This window comes from Rattus norvegicus, chromosome 6 (genome assembly GCF_036323735.1).
Source record: "Rattus norvegicus strain BN/NHsdMcwi chromosome 6, GRCr8, whole genome shotgun sequence".
Classification (NCBI taxonomy): domain Eukaryota; kingdom Metazoa; phylum Chordata; class Mammalia; order Rodentia; family Muridae; genus Rattus; species Rattus norvegicus.
The window spans coordinates 146,470,532-146,481,492 of NC_086024.1; the positions used below are offsets into that span (position 1 = coordinate 146,470,532).

At 37.5% G+C, this 10,961-nt stretch overlaps 1 long non-coding RNA gene across 1 annotated transcript in view; it reads right to left on the reverse strand.

The window, feature by feature from the left end:
- LOC134479498 (uncharacterized) overlaps positions 1-10,586 on the reverse strand; it is a 52,575-nt gene extending 41,989 nt beyond the window's left edge. The window contains exons 1-2 of the long non-coding RNA XR_010052880.1: positions 10,413-10,586; positions 7,615-7,714 (exon numbers count right to left, since the gene is read on the reverse strand). This is a non-coding gene — a long non-coding RNA (uncharacterized LOC134479498). The remainder of the gene's footprint in view (positions 1-7,614; positions 7,715-10,412) is intronic.
- Between the last annotated feature and the right edge of the window lie 375 nt (positions 10,587-10,961).

Genomic DNA, 10,961 nt, shown 5'->3' on the forward strand with positions numbered 1-10,961 from the left:
TCATAAAATTAACTTTTAAAAATAGCACAAATTCTTATAATGCTTGCCTTCACATAGTAAGTCAGGCAGAGATGGATGGGAGTTTCTGCTCAGAGGAAACAAAACAGTATATCTGTAGGATGCATGGCTCAGGAGTTGTAACTACATGTGCAGACTTAATGAAATTATGATGTCTCTGGGGTTTTGTTACTTGGGTAGCTTTTAGCAATTCTTGTAGTGAGATGATAAATATGTTAATTTACCTCACTATAGAGATCAGTTTATTATCTCTGTGTATCCCACAATGTGGCATTGCAAACATGAATTTTACACTATAACATTTGTACTTTATCTAACCAGTAATGTGTTGTTTAGAGCTTCTGAATGTCTTTAAGTCACACTATCATACCCCTCCCACCTCCATTACAAGCTTACTTCAAATAATTCTGGGTTTTCCTCTAGAGTTGAAAACAGGATGATATTGATAATAATAGATAAGAGCCAATGAATAGCAAGGTACTATAATTTAGGCAGCTGGCTAAGTGTTTTTTGATGAATTATCAAATTTTCATTGAATTTTATTTAATGCAAATGCCATGAACTAAATATTATAATTTTTATTATGAACAGAAGCTCCAATGATCTTAAATGTGTTACTTATGTTTACAAATGTACCAAGGAAGTCAGAAGTGGGCTTTCAAGAGATGTCTTGAAAGCATTCATCTATGCAAAATTAATAAAATATATTTTTTCTACTAGTAAGTAGAAAGTAGTAAATTTTAGTCTACAAGTCATGAACTATCTGTATGAGTGTGGTCATTGGCCTTAATTAGTTAGAGGAAAGTCCAGTTGCTGCAAACCACAGTTTTCATGTCTGTCTATGTTCCCTGAGTGTGATGGTAAAGACCACAACAGAGACTCTATTGAACACACAGTATTGGCTGATACAAACCAAAACTATGAGGAAAATGAAATAACTTTTCTCTGCCAGAATATTTCAGTAGGACTCTTACTTAAGTAACTACAGGGTGTTCCTGGAAAGACCGGGGAAAAGCCATTCAAATATCATGGACTCAAAAAGATACTTTTGGTTAGTAGATACCTGGGCTTTATTGCCTTTGACTTTTTGGTACTTGGTGCTTATCTGTCTTACGACTTTCTGTCTCTTTGTGTGAAGCCCCATAGGAAGAACAACAATATCAACCAACCAGACCCCCCTCCAGAGCTCCCAGGAACTAAACCACCAACCAACGAGTACACATGGGGGAACTCATGCCTGCAGCTGCATATGTAGCAGAGGATAGCATTGTCTGGCATCAATAAGAGAAGAAGCCCTTGATTCTGTGAATTCTTGATGCCCCAGTGTAGGGGAATGTCAGGCTGTTGAGGTGGGAGTAGGAGGGCGGGTGGGGATCATCGTCATAGAAGCAAGGGGAGGGAGAAAGAGAGAGGGGGCAATTGGGAAAGGGGATAACATTTGAAATGTAAATACATAAACTATCCAATAGAAAAAGGAAAAATGCAAAAATAAAAAAGAAGAAACCACATATATTGCTGATCTGATTGTGAACTCATGTGACCATTAAATAGATCATTGTGGCACTTTCAGAAAAAGAAAAAGTAAAATTATGGCCAACCGATGACTGGCAATCTAGCATAACTGGATAGGAATCTACAGAACTCATTACTGAAAGGTTTCATCCAGCAGCCAATGGAAATGGATTCAGTGACCCATAGCCATATATCAGGCAGAACTGGGTCTTGTGTAAGAGTGGGCCCTAGAATTGAGCAAGCTGGAGGGGTCAAGAACACCATAAGAAGGCCTACAGAGTCAACTAACCTGGGACCATGGGGATTCACAGAGACTTTACCATGAACCAAAGAATGTGCAGAGGCTGGACCTAGGTCCCCTACACATTTGGAGCAGATGTGCAGCTTGGTCTTCAGTTGGTCCCCTAATAGTTGGAGTGGTGACTGTCTTTGACTCTGTTGCCTGCTACTGATTTGCCTTCCCATACCTGGACTTCCTGGTGGGGCCTCTGTGGGAGAGAATACCCTTAGTCCTACTGGGCTTAGATGTCGCAAGGTGAGGTGTACCCAAGAGGAGCTTCCCCTTGGAAGAGATGGGGAAAGGATAATGGGGGAGAAATTTCTAAGAGTGGAACTGAGAAGAGATGAGGGAGGAGAGTTGTAACTGGGATGTTAAGTGAATAAATAGATAAATTAATGAAAATGCTTATTTGAGCATACAAAAAAGTGAAATTACTAGTATTTGAAGTTACTTCTCTGATTACCCATTTATTCATTTAACCAGTATTGATTGAGAATGCCCTTTTTGTCAAGTACTGGTTAGAGAGTTGGTATATTGGTCTATTTACCCCACTATAATGAGTTCTATTATTGTAGGCTTTACTACAGATTGGATAAGACTGTGTAAATTTGTAAAGAAGTTTTTAACTCCAATTTTTTCAAATCCTATTTTTAATGATGGTTTAAAATAATTTAACATCTCTTTTAGCCCATCACCCACCAGGGTAGTGGGAAAGAAAGGATAGGAGGGTGGTGAACCTATTTAGTAAGGTTCTTTGGAGCATCTCCTCTGTGTTGTCTGGGAATAAGTAGTTCAGGTCACAGGTCAGCAGCAGCTCAATTCACTGGCAAACTAGACACCAGCAGTCTAGTTTGGTAGAGGCAGGAATAGCAAATAGGAATCAGCAGTAATGTAGTGGTAATACCTAGCAGAGACAGCTAGGCTTCAGCTTCAGCTCAAATCAGCAGGAGGGACCAGAACAAACATTCCTAAGTCCTTGCATCCAAACAACTTTCCAAAAAACCCTTAAATTTCCACTTCAGAAATTTGTTTAGCTCTTAGTTTTAGAGGTCTAAGGATGGAGTGCTGCATTTGGCATTTATCTTACCGACCAAGCTCTAAAGTAGCACAGGACACAATGTAGCAAGGAATGGAAAATTGTGTACATGCATATGTATATGCACATATGTCCTGCAGTCAGTCCCCTTCTCCTTTTTGTAAAGCTGTCATTGTTCAATTATGGAGGATTCAGACTGATAGCCTTACTCAGTTATGAGCATTCACAAAGGCCCAAGTTCTGAACACCATATTTGGATTAAACATCCATATCTTCTTGATACCTTACAATAAGAGTTAAACTTCAATGTTTTTTTTTTTGCAGGGAACAAAACATATTCAAATTGGTATGTATAAAAGTTAAAGACAATTTGTGTTTTAAAAGTGCTTACAGAATATATTGTTATTTTGTCTTACTAAGAGTAGAAACTAAGGCCTTACACATACCAGGCAAATGTTCTACCACTGAGCTATATTCCTGCTTCAGTAAGTACATACTATGCTTGAAAATTCTATGTAATATTATAGTGCTGATTTATAACACAAATGTTCATTAGATGTTATGTCTAGACATTCTAGATCAGAGACATAAAAATATGTAGAGAGGGGACATTGGTGAGCTCATGACATATATGTTGAGGTGAAAAGGTGAAACATAGACATATAGGCATTATAGAAGAAATTCAGAAAAAAAAGATTAAACATCTGACCTGGGAAATAAGAGAACAAGAGGAAAAGAGAAGAATTATTATCTAGTATTTATTTTAGAAGTCTTATTTGCAGAATCAAGAATGAATCAGTGTCTTAAAGCCTTTCCTATGTTAAGCTTTCTTGTTTATAGTACAGCGGTATAAACAGTAAAGAGATTAAAGAGCTGCAGGTAAGAGGGTAAGAGAGAATATTTGCTTAAACTGACCAGCCTTTTAAGATTGTAGAGAATTAATTTTAGTTCTAGAGAATTACTGACTCTTCATAGAATAATGTATCAAGATAAACATCTTAGGCCACAAAATGCAACTGGAAGGAAGAGGCTGGTGTTCAACAGTAAATTGATATACTGGGGACATTTTCATTTGATTTATTCTGAACCATCAATTAAAACACTTTATTGAAAGTATGTGGTATGACAATGCTCCCATTTATTGCTTCATAAAAGTCATTGATGGGGTCAACATCTAGGGAAAAATAATACGATTTTGTATCATGTCAAAAATGCAGAAATAAGTATTTCACTAATGAAAAATTACTTCCTCATTTTAACAGGGTACTTTTTAAATCCTTTGTCATTCTAGGGTGCTGACACTTTATTACTTGGCAAATTTGTATGGTTCTCAAGTCTCTAATCCATTCATTGTTATTATTTCTAGGACTGCTTAAAAATTATGTTGTGAGGGAACTGTTTCCATGTGACTGAAAGTCTGTGACTGGCAGCTAGGTGATCAAAGGTGATTAGAAGAATCTAATGTTTCTTCCTCCCCCACCCACCCACAACTGTGTTCTTGCTAAGATCTCATTGGCAAAGCATTCTCCAGCTATTCAGCAACTCTTTGTGCAACTTATTCTAAGAATGGACACAACTGTTAATACTTGATGACTCTAGCAGAAGAGAAAGGAAGGATTCCAGACTTAGCGTTCTCAGATCATAATTATACTAAATAAGACCCTGGTCAGAACATTCTTCTCATTGACTTCAAAGAACACGTTCCATCACTCTCCAGGGTTGCCTTGCATATCTGTATTAGGAAACAGCTAGATCCAGGAATCCAAAGTGGAAGGTCATCTAGTCAGGTCTTGTTTATTTGTACCTCAACTATTTTTGCCATATTGACCACCTCAATTTATTTGATGCCCTCATAGTCTTTGTTCTCAAGATGAGATCCTAAATCAGCAGGGACTTGTTAGAAATGCAGTTGTAAGCACCCATCTCTAGGCAAATTATAATTCATGCTTTTTACCAGAAGCATAACTTGTATTAGAATCTTCTGCATCCATACATGGTCTGGTCTCCCCTCCTTGTCAAAGCTGTCATCACATGACATATTTGATTTGTGCTATAATTGTATTTTTATCATTTTTAGAGATAGCCTTTTATATGATTAGTATATTCCAATTCATTTTTTGTTTCCCTGAAATATACACAGAATTTGGGTTTCATTTCTTCTAGAGTACACATGTAGGCACCATTACCTACCAGCATTCTTTCACTCCTACCATACCTGATGGATTCCCTCCTTTCCCCTCTTAGCCAAGACTGTTGGCAAAAGCACATGACCATGATAAATCAAATGGCCCGTCACATTACTTCTGGCCATGATGACTAAGAACCACAAAGAGATGAGCTTGTGAACACTTTGATTAAATGAGAAACAAGTATATTGGTCTGGGATTTCTGGGGAGAAAAACATCTTTTATTTTTTGAGGGGTTGCAAGATGATAGGTTGTTGGGTTTTGGAGTTCTTCTTGCACTCATTTCGACCTTTAGATCCAGGCAGAAGTGACTTAATGTTCTGTCATTTTCTCCAGCTATTCTGCTTCTCACTGATGAAGAACTCCCGAGGTCATAGGGAAAGTAGAGGATGTGCACGTTTAGGTGTCCCTACTGACAGTGAAACTTTCTATGACTATTGTAGTTTAAGCTCAGATCTGTAGAGTATGCAAGACTCTCTCATTATCACAATAATGAGAGATGAGGGTGAAAGAGTAGCAGCCTCACCCACCATTCTTCATTATGAAATGTAACCTCTAAGTCAGTGAAAAGATGGCTGTTAGCCATGCCCTACCCACACAGGCTAAGTTATTTCCTTTTCTGTGCTTCCTTTTTTTCTACAAATTTTGTTTATACTTAACCATTATGGCATTATGACTACTTAAAGAATATGTTTAGCACTTTATTTTTCCAGAGATTCATTCACGTTATTCATCTGTCAATCCATGGAGTCTTCAGAAGATTGATTCCATGATCCTAATAGATACTAAAGTCTAAGTGTGCCTTTCTCTTGTATAACATGCCAGAATATTTGTGGATACCCTGAAGATGCTCTTCTTTATACTTTAAACATTTCAAGGTTATTTATAATATCTTGAACAGCTTTAGTGTTATATACATAAATAGCAGTTACATTATTTAAGTAATGATAGTAAAAATAGAAATCTGCACATGTTCAGTTAAGATACAATTAAAAGAAATGTGTCCTATCTTTGCCTAGTTGAATCCACAATTGAGGAACCATCAGCAAGTAAGGCTATTACTTTATTGCTGAAGGGAACACTTGGAAAACTCTCCATTTAATCCCCTTCATGACTCTGTTCTTTTTATTTTCTCCTCTATTTCTTTCTCAATGAGCTGTTTTCTCTCTTTTCCTCATCCACTGTTTTGTATTTATGAAAGAATAATACTTTTATCTTCCCACTCCAGAGAACACTAGAACTCCAGCCATTTCTCCATTAATGATTCAAAAAATATTTATTTTCAGGAATAACTTAGTGCCTTTCTCCAAAGGGTTCACTCAGGGTTAGTTAGTTGTTTCCAGTTCCTTGTTTATTGGCTTTGTGCGAACCTTACACAACACCGAGAGAGGAAGAAAAGAGGATCAAAGACTGTGTACATTTTCAAGTAAACCCTAGTATTTAATTATAGAGTAATTTTCAAATAGCTGTGAGTCAGACATGTTAAACACTTTGCTAATGTTAGTTATTTAACTTTAGTAGGAGTCTTTCAAGGCAGGTTGACTTATTATTTCATTTTGCATATGAGTCTCATGAGGCTTGGAGAATTTTCTCTCAGCTACTGGCTAAAACCAGAACCTGAATTTTATCATGTATCCATCTTCTGCAACATGAATAAGCTACAAGGATATATGGTGTGTAGCTTTAGCAATAAGCACTTTGTGACAACTTTATTTCCCCAGGCAATAGGCCTTACTTTCCTACGGTCATTCAGTAACTTGGGCCATCTAGGAACTTTCATTGCTACTTCAGTAAGTTACCACTCATAAGAAAACATTACTCTAAGTTTAGAAATACTTTTGCCTTTTTTTATATATTCCAAAGCTTTATCTAAGTATAAAGATTTGTAGAAAAGCAACTAAGCAAGCGTCATAGATAAAATTTTGTTATGTGATTCCAAGAAAGACAGAAGTCCATACTGGGCTCCTGTTAATCCTAAGATTTGGAGGAGAGAGGCCTCTTCCACCATTTTGGGACAGATTTGAAGCAAGACTTATTAAATATTAAGACCAAGAGATAGACTTTGGTCAGGACTACTCCCTGGGATTTCCTAGCTGAGTGACCCTAAGACAAGTGTTGCAGGGGTTTATAAAAACAAACCACAGGTCATTGTACTTTCCCATGAGGCTTTTGTTCCAAGAACTACAACTTCCAGGAGGTTACCTGTCCTTGGGCAAGTGGAGTTTACAGGTGAATTTTGGGTATTACATTCCATAGCAGCCTTGCCTTGAAGAGAGGGGAACCAGAGATTACCTTATCATGCTAATAATTCTTATAGAAGAAAACCCTATGAACTGACTGTAAGCTCTATTCCTCAGAAAAAAACTAGAACCAACTGTGACTTCAAACTAAGACATTCCAAAGGTTTTGAATTTTGAAATGGGCTATGACTGGAAATGTCAGGGTGTGTCTGCGCAGCAATGGATTTAAGGGTACCTGTCCAGGTCTGTGTTGCCATAGGTTGTTGCTGTAATTATTAAAAATAGAATTTTTATCCCAAGCTAATGTTGGCACCAGAGGGCCACATGGCATCTGCGGCATACCTTCATCTCAGCAGAGGCTGGTTCCAGTGTGTCCCTGTTCCATGGTGGTCCCCTGGTACTCTCTGACTCAGGCGGTTGCTCCCTGGCATTAGTTCCAGCACTGTAAGGCCATATAGAACTAACATTAATTTATCTCTGATTAGTATCTCTCCTGGCTGCGCCTCTGCTAGCCGTGAACTCTGCCCATATTCCAACAAGCCCGACAAATTCAAAACTCCAGAAACTTGTAATTTAACAATGGCTTTATCTCAGATTTACTTAGCAAATTTTACACCCCACAAAGCGTCCACACCATAAACTCAGAGTCAAATGATGTAATATAATTTGCCCACCTAGACAAATCAAATCATCCTGTATAAGTTCATTCCTTAATAAATATCCATAACAACCTGTATCTATGCAGAGATGCACAGAGAGGACCATCTATGTCTTCTTCATGTTGCTTCCTACCCCCTTCTCCTAGCTTCTCTTCTCCTCCCCTTTCTAAAACTTTGTTCTGGTCTACCCTTCCTTCTCGTCCAATAATAGGCCTGTCCTCTTATAATTCCAACCACAATGAATATTGTACAGGAAGCTGCTATATTATGTTTTAATAAATAAAGATGCAAGCTATGCTCACTGCCAACTTTAGAGTTTGTTTTCTTCTTACAAAGAGTTGTACATGAGTATTTATGTATATTTTGGGAAGTTCTGGAAATTAAGATACCAGAAGTAGAATTTTGACTCCTTGGCTAAATGTACAACCTTGGACAATTTTACTTTGTTCACATATGAATTAAAGGTATAAGAAGTACTTTTTCTGTAGGATATTATGAGGACTAAATGAAAATATATATGTAAAATGGATAAAGGGGTCTCGCCAGTGCAGGAGAGTCACTTGGTGGTACTGAGCAAGCTGTGCCCCTGAGATTGCACTGCCTAGGAAAATATGAGGGATCTGGGGCTTCACTATGAGTCACATTTGATAATAATGAAGCTATTGACTATTATAGTCAACACAGAGTAAATGTAAACCTTGCAGTGGACTAGAGTACAAAGAGAAAGTGGCTTGGACTCAGCTCCCATCACATAATTTTGATCTTCATCATCTTTCTAACTCAACATTTTTTCTATAGCCATAAAGGCCATCACAATAATTCTCATATTTTTGAAAACAGATATCTATTGTTCCTAAGATGAATTGGGTCTCGATTAAAGGGCACTTGTGGTTACCATAGAAGTTGCACAGCCAATTCCCAGGTTCTCTTATACATGGCTTCTAAGGGAAGAGGTTAGTGAATGCTTACTTCTGAAAAGCAAAGTTAACAGCCTAAAGTCAAGCAAGGCCTCAAGACAATGAAGCCAGAACATAATCTAAGAACTGTTTTCAGTGTTGGAGTGTTAGCACTTCCTAAGTTGTTGTATGATAAATGGTTGTAGTGCCTCAAGGGCCAAAGTTGCCTATTAAATTTCTTCCTTGGCTCACTAGGATAATTAATTTACAAACTCAATTGAGTTTTGTGAGAAAAGGCTGCATATCAATTTATTTGATGCCTGCTAAGACTTAACAGTCAAACCTCTTACAACCCACAGCTCTGTGTGTTTTTCAGAATAGTCAAAAATAGGATCATTTTCCTACTATTATTCCAAAAGGATTTCTTGTTCATTCTTTATAGAGACATAGCTTAACAGCTGGAAAAGCTAGAGTAAGAATCAGTTGTTCAAATTCTTGGTTCACTTGTTTTTCCGACTATGCAGTATTGAAAACATTCTCAAGCACCTGAAGAATGGTTGGAAGTATTGACTAATTCCCCCAAACTATTTAAACTTACTGCCTTGTCTGGCCTCAGTGGGAGAGGATTGCCTAATTCTGTAGAGATTGGATGCTCCAGTAAAGGGGGATGCTGGGGGAGGAGGCTGAGGTGGAGTGGGTGGGTGAGGGGGATAGGTTGGGAGGGAGCACCCTCTCAGAGGCGAAGGAGAGGGGGGATGAGGTGAAGAACTCTGGGAGCAGGGAGGGAGAAGGGGGCAACATTTGGAATGTAAATAAATAAAATAATTTAATAATAAAAAGAAAGTTAAACTATTTAAAGATTACCCTATTACTCTATGACCAAGTTACATATTCTTTTAATGATCTGTATCATCTGTGTATGTTGGTCAGTTCTTTTCAAAGTCAAATGTTGCTTCTCAAAGAAAGAGTAGTTGAACTAGAGATTAGATTCATAGAATAACCAACAAAATCTCAGCTCTCGGGACATAGAAATTCAATGCTCATACAAAGCAGTAGATTCTAATGACTGCTCGGTTTTGTGGACTTATGTAAGGAGATTTTTTTTTCTTTCTGGGGCTATCTCAATCAAAGCAGAGTTGTGTTCAGTTGGAAGAAGAAGGATGGAGGTAAATATAGAGAGGACCACCCTGTTACTCAGTGGGTCATTCATTAGTCTACAAAGCTTTGATGTTTTCATTCTCCTACAATAATTCCACAGCAATATAAGTATACAACTTCCTGACTTTTATGTGAGAATAGTGCCTGTATAATCTAATGTTAGGTTATTGAGGTACCAGTCTGAATCTAAATCCTAAACACTTTAAAGAATGATTTCCCTTAGAATTCACTTTTCTACCTTTTAAATCTAATAGTTCATTGCAGCCTTGACAAATACAATGATGTTGGGAAAGTCTGCCAGGAAAATGACCAAAGGGCAAATCAATATCAACAGCATAAATATGAAATGAAATTATGTGGTGATACCACAACTGTCTTTGTAAGAACCTTAAATTTGTGGAGAAATTTTTTATACTGTATGGCTTACCTTTAGGCAAAACAACACATGCAAATGAATCCCAGGGCTCTCTCACATTTCAGAACTCTTTTATCAGCTCACTAGAAAAATGAAAGGGACTTTTCTCAGTGTAATTTCTTCTTTGGAATCCTGAAGTTTTTCCCTAAAATATTGTAAATACTTTTTGTAATCATTCCCCTCACTAAGTGGCGCCTTTAAGCCACTAATACAAAATATTTATTTTAAAATATACAGAATAACTCCTGGAGTGTTGAAACACTAGGAATTCCAGGAAGAAGGTAGTAAAGTTGACAAAATTAGGACCATGATAACATGTCTCTAGTTCATTGCATCTACTGAAAAGATGTATTGGTCCTTTGAGTAGTATCAGAACATCATTGCACATTGATTGTTTCATATCTCAGAATAACACACCTCAAAGCATGGACCCTTGTCTTGCTGATTTGTTGATTTCCAGGATGTAGTAGAAGGCAGCTCTCTTTGGCCTTCTCTCAGCCCTGCTTTCTTTCTTTCAGTTCTCTTTCAAGCAGACCAGAGAAACTAGAAGTTCAGTCCCTT